A 21,885-nucleotide genomic window follows, 5' to 3' on the forward strand; every position below is an offset into this window, starting at 1 on the left:
AACTTCTCTCACAACTAGATAACACAATGTCCCTAAAACTTCTCTCACAACTAGATAACACAATGTCCCAAAAACTTCTCTCACAACTAGATGACACAATGTCCCTAAAACTTCTCTCACAACTAGATGACACAATGTCCCTAAAACTTCTCTCACAACTAGATGACACAATGTCCATAAAACTCCCATCACAGATGACAAAATGTCCCTAAAACTGCCCTTGAACGTTTATATGACAAAATGAAAAAAACTCCTCTTACAGACACCTTAGATGACACCCCCCCGCCCACATCACCCCCCCCCCGCCCACATCACCCCTCCCCCCCCCCCCACCTCCTCACGACTGACCCCGTTATGAAACCACCTCTGACAGCAGGGAGTCAACTTTTTCCAGGCTTCTGTGATTGCCGGCACGAGGGGTAGGAGATGGGGGGGGGGGGGGGGGGGAGAATATATTACCATTATTTAAACCAACCCAGTCTGGGTTATGGTGACCCTTGTGTGTGTGTGTGTGTGTGTGTGTGTACTTTTGTTTTAGAAATAACACGCGCAGGGGGGAAAATAATATTTGAGCGTTTTTGGACCTAGTGAACTGATTAACTTAATGCGCACCTTGTTCTAATTTTGGGGGACGGAGTATCACACTATGTAAGCCATATCCCAAGTGGGTAGAAATTTCGATTTAAAAAAATATAGATAGGCCTATTGCATTTAGCTCGAGATATATGACTTTGATAAAGATATCTCACTTTGATAAAGATATCTCACTTTGATAAAGAAATCACACATTGGTACGAATGAACTAATTAATTACATACACTACGCATTCACTTGGAAGATTGTCTCACTTAGAGTTGGATGACCTTAATGGGTGGTCAGGTGCACCGGTCAGTGAGTTCGGAAAACGAAGCGTAAATAGATTCGTTGTACGACCATAGCCGTGAGTTCGAAAAACGAAGCTTAGAGAGATTCGTTGTACGACACTAGTCCTTATCGCGAGTTAACTGAAAAACATGTATAAATGCGTTTAGGAAAGTACTAGAGTCGACCCAGCTCTAATGGGTATCCATCTCTAGTAAGGAAAGGAAAGACGGCTGTGCATAATGTTGTCTACGCAATTCATTTTTTTGACCATGTCAGAAAAAAAAGTATACTGAAGCTTCAACATGGTTCTTCTAAAAATTAATGGAGGCTAAATCGGAATTTATTCACGATATTTATTAAAAACCTATTTACTGAAATTATTTTTTAAATAAACTTGCTTAGTATACGGTGATTTAAAAAAACGAAATAACATACAAATACTCGCTTTGTTTCTTATCCACTCATAGATAAAAAGTTTTACCCAAGAAATACAATCAATTATTTAAGCAGTTAAATTTGTTTGTGAATAAGAACTAGAAATGGGTTTATTTTGCTCATAGATAGGGTAGCAAAGCAATAAAAATAAGGCCTAATTTTCAAAAAAATATTACTTTTACATCTGTTTCACATGTCTAACTATTGGTATCGCTATTATAACTATTTCAGATGTTGGCTGGCGTTGTAGAAGAGACACGATGACAGGATAGTTATGAAGATGTTGAGCACCTTGTTGTAGTGTGGTGGCAGTGTGGTTGTGGTGTTGTCGTAGTGTGATAATGGTGTGGTCGTGGTCGTGTTGTGGTAATGGTGTGGTCGTGGTCGTGTTGTGGTAATGGTGTGGTCGTAGTGTGGTCGTAATGTGGTTGTTGTGTGGTTATGATGTAGTAATGGTGTGATTGTATTGTGATCGTGGTGTGGTTGCGCTGTGGTAATGGTGTGGTCGCGCTGTGGTAATGGTGTGATTGTATTGTGATCGCAAGGGGGTTATATAGTGGTCGTAGTGTGGTCGTAGTGTGGTCGTTGTGTGGTCGTTGTGTGGTAATTGTGTGGTCGTAGTGTGGTCATTATGTGGTGATGGTGTGGTCGTTGTGTGGTCATTATGTGGTAATGGTGTGGTAGTGGTGTGGTCGTTGTGTGGTAACGTGTTGTCGTAGTGTGGTCGAAGTTTAGAAGTGTGGTCATGTTGCTGTCGTATAGTGGTCGTAGTATGGTCTTGGTTTGGTCTTAGCATGTCGTGCTGTAGTAATGTTGTCGTAGTGTGGTAGTGGTGTGGTAGTGGTGTGGTAGTGGTGTGGTAGCGGTATGGTAGAGGTGTGGTAGTGGTGTGGTGGTGGTCGTGCTGTGGTCGTGATGTGGTAGTGGTGTGGTAGTGGTGTGGTAGTGGTAGTAGTGTGGTAGTGGTGTGGTAGTGGTGTGGTAGTGGTGTGGTAGTGGTGTGGTAGTGGTGTGGTAGTGGTGTGGTAGTGGTGTGGTAGTGGTGTGGTAGTGGTGTGGTAGTGGTGTGGTAGTGGTGTGGTAGTGGTGTGGTAGTGGTGTGGTAGTGGTGTGGTAGTGGTGTGGTAGTGGTGTGGTAGTGGTGTGGTAGTGGTGTGGTAGCGGTGTGGTAGCGGTGTGGTTTTGGTGTGGTAGCGGTGTGGTAGCGGTGTGGTAGTGGTGTGGTAGTGGTGTGGTAGTGGTGTGGTAGCGGTGTGGTAGCGGTGTGGTAGTGGTGTGGTAGCGGTGTGGTAGCGGTGTGGTAGTGGTGTGGTAGTGGTGTGGTAGTGGTGTGGTAGTGGTGTGGTAGCGGTGTGGTAGCGGTGTGGTAGTGGTGTGGTAGTGGTGTGGTAGCGGTTTGGTAGTGGTGTGGTAGTGGTCGTGGTGTGGTAGTGGTGTGGTAGTGGTGTGGTGTGGTCGTAGTGTGTCACTAGTTGCCACAAGTGGTGAAAACGACAGACCAGGAAAAATACAATAACCATCACATGTCCTTGAACTAAACAGTAACCTTGACCTCTGATTCCATGCCACTTTCACAGCCACACACACACTCACACACACTTATTAACGCATCAGCATTTTAGGACGCACTTAATAGGTGCGTGTTTAAAAGTGACGCGAACTTGAGATTAAAAAATAAACGCGAACCAGTCAAAAGTCGTGGTTGGTGTTTTATCGTGCATGTCACGTGTTGGGGTGGCGCTGTGAGACTGCTCCATGTAATGCTGGCGTTGTTCAAGGTCGTTGGTAGTTGGCGTCGTGTTATTACTGTGTGGGGTGGGTAGCACGTGATCTGTAGTTAAAAGTTAATTTTCTATTCTTGGTGGGGGGGTGGGGGTGGATTAAGATGTTTATTGTGATGGAGGTGAAGGTAGAGGGAAGGGGATTCAGTAGGTGAGATTCATGAGATAAGTGAGATAAATAGATGTTAGAGTATAAGAAGGATAGACGAGGGATGTACTGTGGTAGATATCGTCGGAAAAAATTGTTTAATTAAAAAACGACAAGTTTAACGTCGTAATATTGCTTTCATAATATACATAATAAAAATATGGAAATAATAATATCGTTGTTTTGTTGTACATATAAGGATATTATTTTATGATAAAAGTAATATTTTTCAGATTTTGTTTAAAATTCAGATAAAATGTTATATAGAATATATGTTTTCATCATTGATTTATAACAATAATAATATTTGTTTTAGTTTTTATTACAACTTCTTCAAAAGAAATAAATCAATTAAATCAGTAAAAGTGGTTTCCCTTTTCTACCGTTACAATACTATTACTTCCCCTAGAGAAAAAAAAGTACTTTAAAAGTAATTATTTTAAAATTAATAATTTATCAGTAAGGTCATTTTTATAGCTTGGGGTTATTACTTCAGTATCCCTGATTTAAACGATGTGTGTGTGTGTGTGCACGTGTGTGTGTGTGCACGTGTGTGTGCAAGTGTTTGTACGTCATATTTAATCTAAAAGAAATATATCATTGATAATAGCTTCTATAATTACAAAATTTGAACGGCATTAAAAAGAAAGTTGTTTTTTTTATTGTATTGAATATATTTGTAAAGCGTCTCTCATTTTATTTTTTTATATTTTTTTTCAGACATTTGATTTAGTTTGTTTTAGACATTTGATTTACTTGGTTTTAGACATTTTATTTACTTTGTTTTAGACATTTGATTTACTTTGTTTCAGACATTAGATTTACTTTGTTTTAGACATGTGATTTACTTTGTTTCAGACATTAGATTTACTTTGTTTTAGACATTTGATTTACTTTGTTTCAAACATTTTATTTACTTTGTTTTAGACATTTGATTTACTTTGTTTCAGACTTTTGATTTACTTTGTTTCAAACATTTGATTTACTTTGTTTTAGACATTAGATTTACTTTGTTTCAGACATTTGATTCACTTTGTTTTAGACATTTGATTTACTTTGTTTTAGACATTTGATTTACTTTGTTTTAGACATTAGATTTACTTTGTTTTAGACATTAGATTCACTTTGTTTTAGACATTTGATTCACTTTGTTTTAGACATTTGATTAACTTTGTTTCAGACATTTGATTTACTTTGTTTCAAACATTTGATTTACTTTGTTTTAGACATTTGATTTACTTTGTTTCAGACATTTTATTTACTGCATCAATTTGCCCAGCTTATGTGTATGCTTTTTACATTACCGTTTTCATCATCGTCTAGTGATGACTAATGATCAGTACATTTTTTTGACATACTTTTAGGTATTGTCAATGGTTTATCGGGGGGGGGGGGGGCAGAGTTTCTTCCAGGCATCTCTTCGGGGGGGCGAAGCCCCCCCGAAAAATTTTTACCGCCCCCCCGAACGAAATGAAATTTATATAATTTATATAGAAAATATATACTTTTAACAGTGTCCGCCCCCCCGAAGAAAGTTTACCGCCCCCCCGAAGATTTCAAGTGCCCCCCCGGAGAAAAAAGTCTGGAAGAAACACTGGGGGGGGGGTTACACCCACTTTACTATTGTGGCTAATTAAACGTTATATAGAGTCAGGTTAGGGTTAGCGTAATGTCAAAGTCTGTGTTAGTTTAGGTAGTAGGGACATTACCGGAAACTTAAGTAATGTTTAACATTTTAAAAATTTTAAAAGTAACATTGTCATTGGTTGAATATTTCGGGGTTTTACCAAAACATGTTTTCAATTAGTTTTTTTTACACTTTAAGAATTAAATGTTTTATGTTTAAAAATAAAATTAAAAATAAAAAAAGAAAGGAGACGAATGTATGCTTAGTGATAAAAGATGCGTGTGACGCAACTCTTCAAAGGTAAATTAATTTTCACAAACAACGACAACATTGTTGAAAACATCTACGTTATTTTTAGTTCAGCTTGTGAAGAATGAATGTTTTTTCAAGGTTTTAAGAAAAATAAAAAACATATTCCTTTTTTTTTTGCATTAAACAAATAAAAGAAAAACGTGTCCTTGTCTACAAAAACAGACAGAAGTTCGGACGATGGGAGAAAAAAAAACTTGAAGTTCTGTCGGTCTTGATAATTGAATCAATTAGCTCTATCAGGAGATATCTAGCCTTTGTGAAATGTTGAATGACAGGGGGATAAAGAAAACGATGGGTAAGAGTGCATGTCTGGCGAAATGCGCATGCGCGCGCTAATTTCTTGATTAGCTCGCGCTGTGACGTAACGCGGAGACAGACGGCTGATTATGTTTATGCTCGTGCGTGTTAATTGTGAAATCTAGCTCTAATCTTAACCCAAGGGTTGTCAACTCGAAGTCTGACCCTGACGATAACGCGGGATTAAGATACCTCTAACTGTAACAATAACATGGTCAAACGCAACATGTGAACGGCGCATGAGTACTTTTTGTTTTTTACCTTGACATTTCATTAATGTTTTTTTATAGAATCCGAACCATTCACAGCAATATAATATGGTATCTACTTCAATATCAAGGATTATAAACTATGCTTCTTATAAAAAAAATCTCAAATTTATTTTTGAAAGTCACTTTATAGTTTTAAACTTAAACAATGACCTCTTCGTCATTGTGAACAAAATGTACTACAAATGCGTCATTGTGAAGAAAAGGTACTACAAATGAAAAACCTAGATAGTAAAGATTTGTATGTCAATTAAAAAATACATCATTAATTATGTGTTTCTACGATATTGCAATAATAATTTAAATACTGCAGAGAACTTTACTTCTAAACAGAACCAGAAGGCTTTGTATACTTTTCAAATTTTAATGATTATATAGTTTTTAACGCTTTTTCAACAACACACTAATGCTTGGAGCTTTGCTTAAGAGAGAGTTAATTATTATCTGCTTTAAATGAAAGTACACATCAACAACTAAACACTCGCCTTACTTCCATTCTTTCTTTTTTTTTTCACACTATATAACCTTCAAGAAAATCTATTCCATCCGGGTATTTTTTTTTTCAAAAGATTTTTTAAAAAAATGTATATACAGAAGACACCCAACATAAGGCTAATCACAAAAGTACTTTTGCACTCTGTTGTTAAGGAAATTACTCCCATCTCTCCCATCTCTCCCTCCCCCCCCCCCCCCTTACACCCCCGACTCCTACACAGCTGCCAGTGGTTGTACTGTCACTAATGTAATCCATTACACGGCCGTGCACTCTTGGTGTCAAGCCGACGATATTAAAACCCGATTAAACAAAGCAGAAAACCTTTCTTGCGTTTTGTCGATGAGTGGGGGAAGTAGAGTGTGTGGGGGGTGGGGGAGGATTAAAAGAAATAGTAAATGTGACACGCCCCCCCCCTTCCTCCCCTCGCCTGCCATCACCCCCAAACCATCTTGTAGGTCGGTTTGTATGTCCTCCGGAGAAATAGAGCAATTTTCTTGTATTTCTGCTTGGGAGTAAAAGGAACATTAGAGACAATTTTAGAGTACGTGTCGCACTTGTAACTAAGATTTATTTTAACATTGTCCTCTTCCTCCCCGACCCCCCCCCCCCCCCCCACCCCTAACCCCAGCTTTCACTAATGTGTCATTAAGTCGGACGGTATGTCCTTGTGAAAAAAAAATTAGAAAAAAAAAAAACGACAAGCGCACGACGGACGTAAAGACAGAGGAGACTGGGATGGGGGAGGGGGTGGGTGGAGTCCGATTACGTCACGCTGTACGGGTCATTGCTCTAATTAAAGAAATAGCTGTCCAAAATCAGGGTCGGGGTCACGTGGGGTGGCTGAGAAGGAGGACAATGAGGATAGATGAGGGGGGAAGGGGATGGGGGTGTCACATTTGTATGTCCCTGGTTGCTTGTTACTTGATGGTGTTCTTTTAATTAACCGTTCACAGATGCGAGTTTTTTTTTTAAATGTGTGTGAGTGTGGGTGTGGGTGGGAACATGTGTGTGTGAGTGTGTGTGTGTGGGTGGGTGAATATGTTCATGTGAATGAATTAGAGTGCGTGCGTGTGAGTGTATGTGTGTTTTAGTGTGCATTGATGCGAGTGTTTCTGCGAGATGAAGAATTTGAATCGCCAACATCTATAATCTACCACTAAGGATTGTAGGGTATAGTAGGTGGAGGGGCGAAAGACTAATTTCCTTTACTGTAATTAAACCTAATTCTTTATACAGTGCGGTGACCTTGAACCAAAAAAGATATATGACCTTGAAATCTTTTTCATTGTATGTGTTCTTTTCTGTTGCGATATGCTCGGCCATTTGATCTGGGTATATGCCTAACTCTACATACCTATTGGTTAATGTTAGGGTTAAAGGAGGACTAAAAATTAATAATAACCAAAATAACCAAAATAAACGGGATTATTGAAAACACCAAAAGCAGGCCTACTTTTAGTCGACCACACAAGACACTTAGACAGTGTTATAATTCGAAAAGTTAAAAAGCCTAAAGAAAAGTGTCGAGTATTTATAAAACGCTAATGCGGAATTAAAGTAGAACATTTCAATTACCAAAATTGTTGGAACAAAAATATGCCCCGGGTGAGGATCGAACTCACGACCTTCAGATCGCTCTTATTTTGCTAATGATTATGAGACTGACGCGCTACCTACTGCGCTACCGAGGCACTTAATTACCAGTAATATTTTACTAACTTGTAATGAATACCAAGATAGTGTGGTTTCGGCATTATCAATGACAGAAAGGGTCATAGATTCTTTTTAAAAACTAGGAGTAGGCCTGTTGAAATAGTCCGATAATTTCAATTTTCATTGAGTTTTAGCAGTATTATAACCTTAGGATTTGTGTTATGGTCGAAAATATGGGATATGGCTAGGGTCAAGGTTTTCGTTAGGGATAAGGTTAGTATTGAAAATAGCAAGTCATTTTTGTATTTAATCTAACACTCTTTTTTTTTTTTAAAAAAAAGATTCTATTTTTGTGCCATTTTCTGATACTGGTATTACTCCTTACCTATGCTATGTAGAATAGATAATTACAGCTTCTCATAAGAGTATTATTTAGTGCAATTATTGATAAAGTTTTAAGAACTTCAGATAAGTAAAGCATGTTGAGTTAAGATTTCAAGTCTCAGTAGCGCTTCAGTCTCATAATCTGAAGTACTTGCTAGTGAATCGAAGCCTCGGTAGCGCAGTAGGTAGCGCGTCAGTCTCATAATCACTAACCAGCTAGAGCAATCTGAAGGTCGTGAGTTCGATCCTCACCCGGGGCATGATTTTTTTCTAACTTCGACTTTTATTTTGGAATCGTTGGACATTATCTTTTCGGAAAATTATCTTTTCGGATTCTTTGATTTAATTCGAAGGACAAGTATCGAATACTTCAAGACAATCTCACAAAAAATTGATAACAATTTTTCAAAAACAAAAATAGGTTAGATGTATCCGCCATACTCTTATTTCGAATTTCAGCCGAGATTCCCTTCAACCATAATTTATGATACACAACTAAACTATGATAAGTGATATCCCCCAATCAAACAAATTTACATTTTGCTGATCTAATCTAAAACATTTTAATCATTCTTGATTTTAAAAAAAATACGAACAAATGATATGCTTCTTTCATGCATAACTCAGGAGAACCCCCCCCCCCCCCCCCCCACAGACGCAATAGAATAAATAGATTATTTATGTACAAAATATATACTTTAGTCAAAGTTTCCACCCTCGTCCCCAGAGAAGATAGCCTGAAAGTAATAGTGAAAGGGTACGTCACAAGTCTTAAAACCTGTCCCACGCTAACCACGTCATAACAAAATATATGTCTAATGCCATTAATGGTCAAACTCTTCGCCGTAAACAATATTTCTAGAACAAGAATTTCACTTTTACAATTAACCCACATTCCCCTAACCTAATATAAAAATCTTTACCACGATAGACCGAAAGTTTTCTTGCTCTATCGTAATTATAATTTAAAACCCAGTCATGCGTAACCTAAATAAAAATCAATATATCCTCGCTAAGCTTTCATCCATATTTAATTGACGTCATTCACTCCTTCCCTGACCCTACACATTCTTAAATTCCCCATGTGTGACCTCAACCTTGATGTAAAACGTTATTTCATTCGGGTCAGTCGCCCCGTCCCACGCTCGCCTTTCAACACCCACGTGGTCTGTGACGTCACTATGGCGCAATAGCCTGGGTCCGAGTGTCGTAGATTTGGTGGTGCGTGACGAACGAGGCCGGCGCCGATTCGTCCAGCGTGAATTATTAATTGAAGGCACGACACCCACGCCGCGTGACATGGAGGCCCAAGTTCCGGCGTCCATCTCGTGCGCGCGAAAAATGACCGGATGTGGCGTAACCGCGGTTGTGGTGAAGGGTCGTTACCCGTGGGGAGGGGAGAAGTGGAAACAGATGGAGTGGACAGGGGTGGGGGATGGGGTTGAAAATGGTTTATAAACAATCCGGGCATAAAGGCGGGGTACACTGGAGGGTTCGTGTGAGATACAAACTGGACATTTAGGGAGGTACAAACTTGATATGTAGGGAGGTACGAACTGGGCATTTAGGGAGGTACAAAATGGACATTTAGGGAGGTACGAACTGGACATTTAGGGAGGTACAAACTTGATATGTAGGGAGGTACGAATTGGACATTTAGGGAGGTACAAAATGGACATTTCGGAGGTACAAACTTGACATTTAAGATGGTACAAAATGGACATTTAGGGCGGTACAAACTGGACTCTAAGGGAGGTACAAACTTGACATTTAAGGTGGTACAAAATGGGCATTTAGAGTGGTACGAATTGAACATATGTGTTTGTATATAAATTTACATGTGTTTCCTTATTTTAAATATCTCACAAAAAGCAACACCACTCTAAATAAGAATGCATTAACTAAACTAGAACATTCAATTGCATTATAAAACAATAAATAATTCATAAGAAAATTTAAAATTACAAATAGATTTTCCACACCGACCCTGACATACATTTCTTTTCTTAAAGACTAAAAATTGAATGAAAATCAGCCCTGGGGGGCATGTAGCCTGTGATGTGATTGGTTAGAGATTATGAAAAACCTTCTGACGTATACTGAGCTTTCGTTACATGCGTGTTCGTGTAAGGCAGGTTTAGAAAGGGGGGGGGGGGGGGGGGGGGGGTAGGGTTGGTGGTAAACGGAAAAAAGTCACAGGAAAAAAAAACACAGAAAAAAAGTCACAGTTTTTACTAGGAAAAAAAGTCACAGAAAAAAAGTCACAGTTGAAAAATTTTATCGGAAAAAAGTCACAGAAATAAAGTCACAGAAAAAAAGTCACAAAAATATTTTTAGAAATATTTTTATTTATTTGTTTAGAATTGTAAAATTTTGTATGTTTATTGTTGTGGGTTGTATTTTTATAGCATAAATTATTTATAGACGTTAAAAGCATTATGGTTTATAACAATTGTAAGTAAAAATATTCTAATATAATTTTCACAACAATCTCTACATTTGTTACGTATTTAGTTAAAAACGCGGTAGAAAATTTAATTATAAAAGAAATGTATGCAAATTTTGCCGTAGGCTATTCTCTGGTCGGCCTCTCCTCAGTAGGCATTGTCCGAACATATTTTGTGTTGTTATCGTCATGCGTCAATGACAGCCTTTCAACCTTGTCGGCTTTCTGTTTTGATCCTAAGTTTTGTTATGTAATGAACTTGAAAAATGTGGGCAGTAAAGGTGGTTGAACTAAACATCTAAACATAACTATTGTTGCCATGAGTTGAGGGCAGCAAGTCAGATGAACTTACCATTTCACGGTAATTTAATGTTGGTATTAAAAAAAAAAAAACAGGATTAAAACCGTGAACTTTGGAGCATTCTATTAAACGCTACTAATCTTAGGTTTAACATAATTACAATTTACATACTTCATACTAAATATTTTTAGATGAATTATAAAAATTACTATGCGTATACAGCCTACACACATTACATTTAATTAATCCTAAGTTAATTTGCACTCTCTAAATAATTAATATACATACAAGTATTAACAAGTATCATGCAAATATATATTTGTGACTTTTTTTCCTGTGACTTTTTTTCCTGTGACTTTTTTTCCTGTGACTTTTTTTCTGTTTTTTTTTCCTGTGTTTTTTTTTCCTGTGACTTTTTTTCCTACAATCGGGTTGGTAATCATTTTATGCCGTGTATTGGAGAGGGGAGTGTATTGTTCTTTCCTACTATGAAATAAAACTGTAACAAGTAAAAGAAATGTTACGAGGAAAAAATAGCCACTGGGAAAAATCAGTTTTTTTGTGCACACACAAAAAAGAATTTAGGAGAAAATGTCGATGACATTAAAAGCTCCAAGTCGAGAGAAGTAAAATCATGCGTTACATTAAATGTGGGAGTTTATTTTAAATTTTAAAAATGTTTATAAGCTTTTAAGGCGATCGGGGATTTATAAAATTTATCTGACCTCCATCTTTCCATCTGTAAAAAGTGCCCTAAATTGCTATAAATTGCCTTAAATTTAAAAAAAAATAATGATTTGAAAACTTAAGTTTTTATTAACATAGTAAACGAAAGGGCAGCATATAATTGTACGTATTCCTTATTGATCATTGCATGATGGAATTTTCGCTTTAGACAAGGCAATCAATTCTATAATAAAATAAAAAGCAGGCTGGAGTTATTGGCCTATATGGCTTATAATATTTAATTGACACGAAATGGATTTGGGATTTGCTTCCAAAGCTTTTATGTATCCAGGAACAAGCTACAAGGCAGCATTTGGTTGATTTTGGAGTTGTCTCTTTATGGTAGCTGTCCCTAACTATGAGATTGAAGGAAAAAAAAGTCACAGGAACAAAAGTCACAAATATATATTTGCATGCAATTTGTTAATACTTTTAGGTATTAAATATTCAGAAAGTGCAAATCAACTTAGATTAATTAAATATAATTTAATTTTCCGGCGAAGCGGACATTGGTAAAGTATACATTTTCTATATCAATTCTTTTTCGTGGGGTGGGGGGGGGGGGAGGTAGACGTTCTTCGTGGGGGGGGGGCACCCTAAGAAATGCCTGAAAGAAACACTCAGGTGCACTTATTACCTTGTTTTCTAGCAGGGATGAACTTACCACCACCACCCTACACCCTGACGTAATTTTTGATAACCCTGCCAAGAGTGGATGCCCCTATTTTCGGACGTATCTTTCTATCTTTGACCAGCGGATACACAACGTGTGGTAAGTCACATCCGGTGATCGTGGGGGTGTCATGATACAACACGGCTGGACACAGCACGTCAGCGCTGTCTAGACGACACGTCACGGACGGAACATATGTGGCGCATCTCGACCAGACGATCTGAACACGTGACCGGATATTGCGTGGACACGCTGGACGTAACCAGGCGTGACGAGGGCTGCTCGTAGGGGGGATCACGTGGTGACTTGACCTGAGTCAATACAGGGGCGAGTACTGGACCTCATCTTCAGAGTTTCTTCCAGGCATCTAGCCCCCCCGAAAAAAGTTATACCGCCCGCCCCCCCCCCCCCCCCCCCCCCGAACGAAATGAAATTTATATAATTTATATAGAAAATATATACTTTTAACAGTGTCCGCCCCCCCGAAGAAAGTCTACCCCCCCTCTGAAAATTCAAGTGCCCCCCCCCCCGGAGAAAAAAGTCTGGAAGAAACACTGCTCATCTTAAGTTACCTGTTAGCAAAGACAAAATTACTTTCACCAAAACATGAAGTAATTCAACAATACAGCTACAATTGCATCATTTCTCGTTCGTGCCCAAGACACATGGGGCAGAAGAAGTAGAGTTCATCTGCATATGAAAGGACAACGTGGTCAGCACTATGCCCAGCCGCCGTTGGTTGTTTCCCCTGCCTTGAACCTGGATTCGAACTCTACACTCTCGGGTTAGCAGTCTCGCTCTCTATCGCTAGGCCACGCTCTTATAACAACAGATCAACGGTTTAATCATCAGGAAATAAAACTTAGAAAAGGATAATTTCACACAGACTAACAGTGAGGGGTATGATAGATAAACAGATGTAGCACATTCCCACCTGATAATCGTACCTGACACGTGTTGCCGGATATTACGTAAGCACGGAGTCAGTCAACCGTTACCGTAGGTAGCCTGGGGTGAGAGGGGGGGGGGGTGATGTAGTGTTCACTAGTCACACAAAGGGATGGAGAGGTAGGTAGGTTAAAGGGGGAGGGGGGATTTGTGGGAGTGGGGGTAGGCCCTTCATGGGGGAGGTTTGATGGGGGTACGGCTCCTTAGGACTTTATGGGGGAGGCTTGGTAAAGGGAGGGGGGGGGGGGGTGAGCCATCAATGCGAAAGTTTGAAGAAGAATAGAAAGCATGGATAAACTCTGCAATCACGTGACGATGTTTAATAATTTCTTTGAATGTCAAAGTTCACTATACACTTCAGGACGACAGGTTAACAGGAAGCTAGTAATTAAACCATGTGGTTTATAAACTATAAACACATGATAAACACCTTTCACCATTTGTCTGTTTGTTTTGTTGTTTTTTTTTTTTTGGTTTTTTTTTTTGCAAATAAGTGGATCAATTATTTGTTTATTATCATTGCAATTTAAACATATTGACACCAATCTAGTTAAATGAAAACGTTTAGGCGAATTGAATACTTGGCGAATAAATGGACTAAGAGTTAGTAGTGAATATAGGATGAACATAAAATTATATCGGGGTACAAATTTAAACCCCAGCTACATTACAAGACAAAATATTCTACGTTTTATTTTTTTAAAATATAAACTTATCATAATTATCGGTAAAACAATAAGCCTGTTAAGTATAGTGAAAGTTGATTAAGGTGTTTGATGTTTTAATAGATTAAAATGGTTTTAAATAGAATGTATGTTAGTTTTCTGTGGTTTTAGTGGACGCATGCCATTATTTGTGACGTGATTGTTTATGTAAGTGGCCAACATATAGTAATTGGAGATTAATTACACCAATTGTCTTTACTTGTGATGTCAGCGATCGTCCACATGTCAGGCTAGTGATCCTGGAAATAGTGACCACTTGACCACCTAATGCGGAGGTTAAGCGGTGCGTATTGACAAACTGTGTAGGTGTGAAGAAATGTAACAAAAGCAGGTAGCTGTGATCAAAACAGGTCGTCACGCGTAGATAAATGGGGATAAATGTTGTGTTGGCTTCAGGTGGTGTGGTGGGCAGTGTGATGTGGTGGGCGGTGTGGTGTGGTGTGTGGGTGGTGGGTGGTTCGGTGTGGTTGGTAGTGTGGTGATCGGTGTGGTGCATTGTGTGATGGATGGTGTTATGGGTGATTTGGTGATCGGTGTGGTGGGTGGTTCGGTGTGATGTGGTGGGTGGTGTGGTGGGTAGTGTGGTGGGCTGTGTGGTGGTGTGGTGGTGTGCTGGGCGGAGTGGATGCGATGTGGTGGGGTCAGACTAGCGTCAATTCTATGTAAGCTTATAGCAATGAAGGGAGGTGTAGGAGGGTGGGTATGCCATGACATTAATATGCTTGTAGGATTATGGTAATCAGTGGTAATGTTTTACAAGCAAATACGTATCAGATACGTTCTACTTGGACACGGATTCGAACTCGAAATTTGGGTACGCAGTCTACCGCTCTACCTCTAAGCCACACCGTCCCCATGTCTTATTGTACTAAAACTTTTAAAAATGTGCATTTAGATTCACACCGTGCTATATACGTCTCCATAGTCGCCAATTGTCGCCAAACCACTGCTATAGTGCAACCCAGATATGTATATTATAATCCCTAGACCAGTGGTTCTAAATCAGGGTTCTACCGAACCCGATGGGTTCGACAAGCCATTCTCATAGGTTTGGCGGAGGCCAAAACACACATCCTAAATTTGCGATCGGATTTTTTTAGGGCGGACGATATATATATATATATTTATTAAGAAGGGTTCAGTGAATTCGCATATGAAACTAGCGGGGTTCGGTATTTCTAACCAGGTTAAGAACCACTGAATAAGACCTATAAACGCTTCAGGTTAGGGTACGGTTTATAGTTTTATTTTTAGATAAGTGTTGGGTTTGGTGATTCATGTGGATATAAAGTATCACATTGCGCATATTGTTTTCTTAAAAAAATTTTTTATAGGAAAATATATCCATCGTAATATCAGCCATTAGTTTTATAGTGGTGAATAGTTCACCGCAGACAAAAACAAAAATTTTGTAACAAACAACAGCAACATGCTGGTCGCTGGGTCAACGCCAGGTCAGACCTAGGTCAACCGTCACGTGACATAAATCGCCGGGTTTTCCCGCCCGCTGCTCCATCTGATATGGTCTAGATCTAGCCGGACTTACCGCCCTTGTCAAGCTAGTGGGGGATCTCATCCGCATGGGTCGGAATTAAACCTGTCCCCCGGAGGGGGAGTCAAGAGTTGGGGTCTGAACCACGTGACGAGGTACGGTTGACCTTAATATCTCACATGGACTAGCTAAACCTTTCACCCCCCCCCCCCCTCCCCACACCACCTCTCCATATACCTTGAGAATCCTGATGAAGGATAGATTAGAGTTACGTCAAGGGCTAATTCAGGTAACCGGTCAACCTTTGACCCGCGTGACTCATCCTGAGCAGACGCTAAAAATAACCGGTAAATATCTATGCACCTGGTGACCTTTCGAGATTTGGGTTAAAGATTGGAGGTTGCGATTGAGAGATTAGCTAAAATGGGAAAGTATTTTTAAAACGTGTGACAATTGATAAAATAAATCGTCTGATTCAATTTAAGTCAGCAAATTAAGTTAAATCTCAATTCTGATACTTAAAAATACAAAAACTATTTAAACAAATGCTATTAATAACAACCCCCCCCCCCATCAATATCACTGCTTACAAACGTCTAAGCCAGCACTAAAATGACTGATATCACAAAAAGACAAAACTGTATCCATTCGAATAGCCACGAGTAACGATCACCCATTATACACAAGCCACCATACTAATATCGTGTTGATTACAAGGTCGGGAGGGGGGTGGGTGGTGGTACATGACCGCCAAACACACCAGCAGTTACAATAGTTGGTTTAAATGGAGTGTTTGGGGGGGGGGCTGTTGTTGTGTGGTTGGTGTGGTCGGTGTGAGGTGGTAACATTGTCCGGCTCGTGTATCCATGTCGTGACCTCTGACCTGTACAACCCCATGACCTCACTACTTACCAGCCGGAGACCGAGCTTAAGCTACAACAATCATGACCACCCCCTTCCTCCCCCTATATATCTACACTGCCCCCCCCCCCTCCGCCATATAAAACACACGTTGATTTCCCCCTCACCATATAATATATACTCTTTCCCCCTTCCTTCTATAAAATATACACTACGACTCCCTTCCTATTTAAAATACACTATGACCCCCCCTCCCATATAAACCATATTATGAACCCCTCCCATATAAACCATGTTATGAACCACTCCCATATAAAATATACTATGACCCCCCCCCCCTCCCATATAAACAATATTATGAACCACTCCCATATAAAATATACTATGACACCCCTCCCATATAAACGACACTATGACTTCCCCTATTTTCCCCTCCCCCATGACCAAACCCAACAAACATTATCCCAAAATCCTCAAAAAACCCACGCAGTAAAACCTGATTGGACCACACGATATTTATCTACCAGACTTACCTAATTACAATTTGAGTGAAAGTTAATGACCAACCGATGACAGCGGTCATGTTGAGTAGAGCTACTGCTGTAAGATTGTATCGCTCTCCCCGCTGTCCAAATGGACCTTTCCCTTCAGACAGCTATCAAATCAAAACTACCCGGACACTCCATTTCCGACCCCCCCCCCCCTTTGACATCGTTTTCCGGACCCCTCACCAATTGTTACTGTCACCTCCAGACGTCCACATTTTCAGACCACACCCCCCCCCTCCTACACTATACAGACACCACTAGTGTCCCCCCCCCCCCCCGGTTTCGAAACAATTCCGTATGTACTTTCATCTTGACCTAAATTGCGCCAACGCTTTTAAAATAATAGTTTCTCCAGGGGAGGTCACTCCGATTCTCGTACGGCGTAAACAGACCGGAAGTCAACAAGATTTCACATCACTGCCGGGTGGAACTCATAGACGCATCAAAAGTTTATTTTTTTGATGGTGCTTCGTCCTAAGTTAGAAATTTGATGTTTCGTCCTAAGTTAGAAGTTTGACGCTTCGTCCAAAGATAGAAATGTGATGCTTCGTCGAAAGATAGAAATGTGATGCTTCGTCTAAAGATAGAAGTTTGATGCTTCGTCCTAAGTTAGAAATTTGATGCTTCGTCCAAAGATAGAAATGGGATGCTTCGTCCAAAGATAGAAATTTGATGCTTCGTCCAAAGATAGAAGTTTGATGCTTCGTCCTAAGTTAGAAATTTGATGCTTCGTCCAAAGTTAGAAATTTGATGCTTCTTCCAAAGATAGAAATGTGATGCTTCGTCCAAAGATAGAAATTTGATGCTTCGTCCAAAGATAGAAATTTGATGCTTCGTCCAAAGATAGAATTTGATGCTTCGTCCAAAGATAGAATTTGATGCTTCGTCCAAAGATAGAAATTTGGTGCTTCGTCCAAAGATAGAAATTTGGTGCTTCGTCCAAAGATAGAAATTTGATGCTTCGTCCAAAGATAGAATTTGATGCTTCGTCCAAAGATAGAAATTTGGTGCTTCGTCCAAAGAAAGAAATTTGATGCTTCGTCCAAAGATAGAATTTGATGCTTCGTCCAAAGATAGAAATTTGGTGCTTCGTCCAAAGAAAGAAATTTGATGCTTCGTTCTAAGTTGGAAATGAGATACACCAACGCCATCTACAAATAGAAATGATACACAACGTCCGGACATAGAAATAAGATACACTGTCTATGATAAAACTAAGATGTATTGTCCAGTTGCAGTTCCGGTGTCGATGCAGGACATTGAAGGCACGCGAATGGAATGCTGTGAGTGAGGTGTCGCAATACGTCACTGAGGTAGACGATAACACGGTTGGAATATGAACCACAAAAATCTAAATATTCTAGATTTCGAAGTATCTATTACAGCTAAGTGTGCTATTCAATAACATTCGAATTATACAAAAGAAATGGTTTTTTTTTTAAAGAATTTAGATACATGCAATTACAAATAAAAACTTAATTACATTTTAATTAGGACTAGGTTGTTATTTGAAACCTCTTAGATGTATCAAAGGATAGATAATTACGTCTATTAATCACGAAGTACGCTTGTACCCCTTGACCAATCAGCACCGGTTTATACCAGAAATGGCGTTTCCCGCTAGATTAATTAGGTCAGGTCAGGCGGTTGGTTGATTTTGAGCGTAAACAAGAAAATTCCTTCTGGAAAGTTCGGATAGATAATAAGTTAGATATCTGCCGGCTTATTTATGTTATTCTCTGGCGGATACTGGATGGAGAGTATCGCTGATATATGGCTGGGGAACTATGCGATTCCGGGTTGTTGAGAGATCCGGTTCTTGTCTTGGTAAATCTATCGAGATTAAGTGGAGGTCAAGTTGGCAAAACACAATTTCCGTTTATTTTTTTTATTTTTATTTTATAGTTTGGATAGAAAAGAAACGGGCAGTTAAAAAGCGAATAAAAATATTTGAAAAAGACGTGATTAATTGTTAAAGGTTAAATAATATGTAGAATCTGTAACAAATCTTTTCAGACTTCCGTGAAACAGAGCTTATGTTATCTTTTACCTTAGGTTATGAATGGATTTGTTGGACCTTAGAAGTTTTAGTTTCGTGGGAATTGAACTGGGGACGTTTGTGTTAGTGGTTCAATGATGCACCATTGGTGAACATCGGCACGTCACATTAGGTGATAGGCCTTCACCTTGTAATCGGGGTGGGGGGCGGGTGAGAATAGTAAATGTCACATCACTTCTAGGCAATATTTTATGGACAGTGTTTCTTTCAGAATATTTTTCTCCGAAGTCCCAGACCTTCTATATAAACTCGATTTTTGTTCATGGTGATGTCAGATTGTCAATATAAAATAGGTACACCCCCCCCTCAGTGCTGTAGCCAGGAATCGGTCATGGGAGGGGTTATAACCCCCCTCCCCAACCCCCCTTGTCTACGCCACTGCCTCCCCTTCCTCGGAGTCAACGTCTAAACTTATATGCACTTGTCTCCTTCTTACTCTAGGCTAGAATGTTCTAGATCCTATTGCTGATGTTTATTTCACCATTCTAGTGAGATATATCAAATATAGTATAAAAAATTACAGTAAAAGATATAACTCACTCTAGGACACATTTGCCTGACTGGTTACCTCATTACCTCACCCGTAGGTAGAGAAGGTTATGTTAAATAATGTTTATATCTGTTTCTGTTTTAGTGATTGTGGCGCCTGGATTGTGAGAGGAGATTGAGTTTCCAATCCTAGCTCAGTCGTAAAACATGTATAGTTTGTTTTGAATATTTTGTAAACAAACTGTACATCTCTCGTCGACGATTATCGAGGTGTCGTTATTTGATCATTGTCGTGATGAAGGTTACACCCTCGTTAACGAGACTATAATCTCAACACACAATTCATGTTGTGTTGAAAATAGGTCAGTACCATTGTTTTTATTCTCTAGACGGGGTCAGAGAATGTAAAGTGTCTAAGACAATAAAAAAATATATTTCTTTTACAACGAAACCAATAAAATACACATACTTGCCTGGATTTTTCGAAACATAAAACTTCAATTCTAAAGTAAAATAAAGAATAAAAATTGAATTTAGTTGAAGTGTTTTAAGTTTAATGCTCGTCTAGTGAGTAGTTGGACACTATATGGGCTTACCTGTCTGGTTTTTTAACGTTAAATTTTTATTTAAATTTGAAATGAAATTATATAGTTTTCTGTGTTTTAATTTAATGTCCTTCTTGGGAGTCCGCGCGGTGTCGTGGCGTGTTTGCTGGCTTGTTGACTTGTGTTTAATGGCTTGTGAGGTTTTTTTATTGTCTAGTTTGTTGTCAGGTGAGGTTAGTGAACATTTCTTACAGGTGAGATCAACTCAGGTAAGTGTCCTCACACGTGACATACCCGCTGTGAGGTAACTATGATCGGGAAAATTTATTGGGCAGTGTTAAGTATTTGTAAACGGGCGGGCATAAATTAATCTTTAGTTATTATTTGGGTGAGGATGGGTAAATATGGGGCAATCTTAAGCAACTCTAAGGGGGGGGGGGGTTATAGTTCAATCTAACGTAATTATTTGGGATAAGGAGGGTAAATATAGAACAGTCATAAGTAATTCTAAGGGAGGGTGGAATCTTAATTAAGTAATTATGTGGAAGGGGGATAAGTATACGGCAATCTTTAGAAATTAATAGTAGGGGTGGGTCCTTTGTTTTCTTTTGGTATCAATTATTTACCCTTTATGTTGATACGATATTTTATTGTGGAGAAAAGTTTATTAAGAAGTCGCAAAGTTGGCCTGTACAACTATTTTAACATCGCAGTTCTACCAAGGTTCAAGTATGTTAATGGTCAGTATTAAAGTTAGGATCTAGGATTGGTGTTAAGATTAAAGTTAACGCTGCGATTTTGGCAAATCTATAGCTTCTATACATACAACCTAACCTTGAGAAAATTCTCTAAAAATAAAGAATATTTTAATGCGTTTAACTTGTTATATAAAACTGTAAAGTATATTTTTTTTAAAATCCAGCAGCAACAAAACATAAACAACAAGTCTTGTGACTGGCCTCGCCCTCGTGATTCTTACGTCTGCGGTGCCATTACCTCGTGACCGCCGAGTCTCGTGACGTCATCCCACGGGACACAAGCTCCAAACATTTTCCCATGGGGTCGTATGGCCAGACTTGCAGGATTAGTACCTTAACTCCAGGTTCCCACAAGTGACAAATCTTACACCCCCCCCCCCTCCCCCCCCCCGTCCTTCCACAGTTAAGCCCAACCCAACCTGATTCGCCATTTGTTTTAACATGTGATGCTGACACGCGACTGTGTTCCAGAAATCAAGAAAACAAGCCTGGTATGTAGTCCGACTTAAAGATTTGAACCCCCTTCGTCTCCGCATAAACTACCCACACTTACCCTCGACCACTAAAGCTGTCTTAAGAATTATAGTATCACCTACCGGAAAAACTAAAAACAGAGGCGAAGCGAAGGGGTGGGGGGGGGTGGCGTGGGGGTACATAAGTCCCCGGGCGCCGACTTTTGGGGTTGGAAAAAACAAATTAAAATAATTTTAGCTGCAGTTTTGCATTATAAATATAAAAAATATAGGGGGGGGGGGTGGTGCAAATTGAAAGTTAAGGGGGGGGGGGGTGCAAATTGAAAGTTAAGGGGGGGGGGGGGTGCAAATTGAAAATGAAAGTTTGTCCCTGGGCGCCGGGAAGGGTCGCTACGCCTCTGACTAAAAACAAAAAGTAGGTTGTTAGGGGGGTGGTGGGGGGGGAGTTGAAACATTATCATGCTTGAATGCACCCTTAGGGAATAAAACAACAAAGTTTTAGGTAACTTTTGTCACTTCCGTCTAGATATTTTATTATTTTTATATAACGATGTCTTTTCCCACATTTACATACG

The 21,885-nt window shown here is 39.3% G+C and overlaps 2 non-coding genes across 2 annotated transcripts; one reads left to right on the forward strand and one right to left on the reverse strand.

Moving 5' to 3' along the window:
• Positions 1-7,826: 7,826 nt before the first annotated feature.
• Positions 7,827-7,920, reverse strand: Trnam-cau (transfer RNA methionine (anticodon CAU)). The gene is made up of 2 exons: positions 7,884-7,920; positions 7,827-7,862 (listed from the first exon to the last, which is right to left on the reverse strand). It is a non-coding gene; the product is annotated as a tRNA-Met (tRNA).
• A 513-nt stretch (positions 7,921-8,433) lies between these two features.
• Positions 8,434-8,526, forward strand: Trnam-cau (transfer RNA methionine (anticodon CAU)). Its single transcript has 2 exons — positions 8,434-8,470; positions 8,491-8,526. It is a non-coding gene; the product is annotated as a tRNA-Met (tRNA).
• Positions 8,527-21,885: the final 13,359 nt, after the last annotated feature.

Source organism: Physella acuta, unplaced genomic scaffold (genome assembly GCF_028476545.2).
Source record: "Physella acuta isolate Inbredline_101_S28 unplaced genomic scaffold, ASM2847654v3 ptg000742l, whole genome shotgun sequence".
Taxonomy (NCBI): Eukaryota; Metazoa; Mollusca; class Gastropoda; family Physidae; genus Physella; species Physella acuta.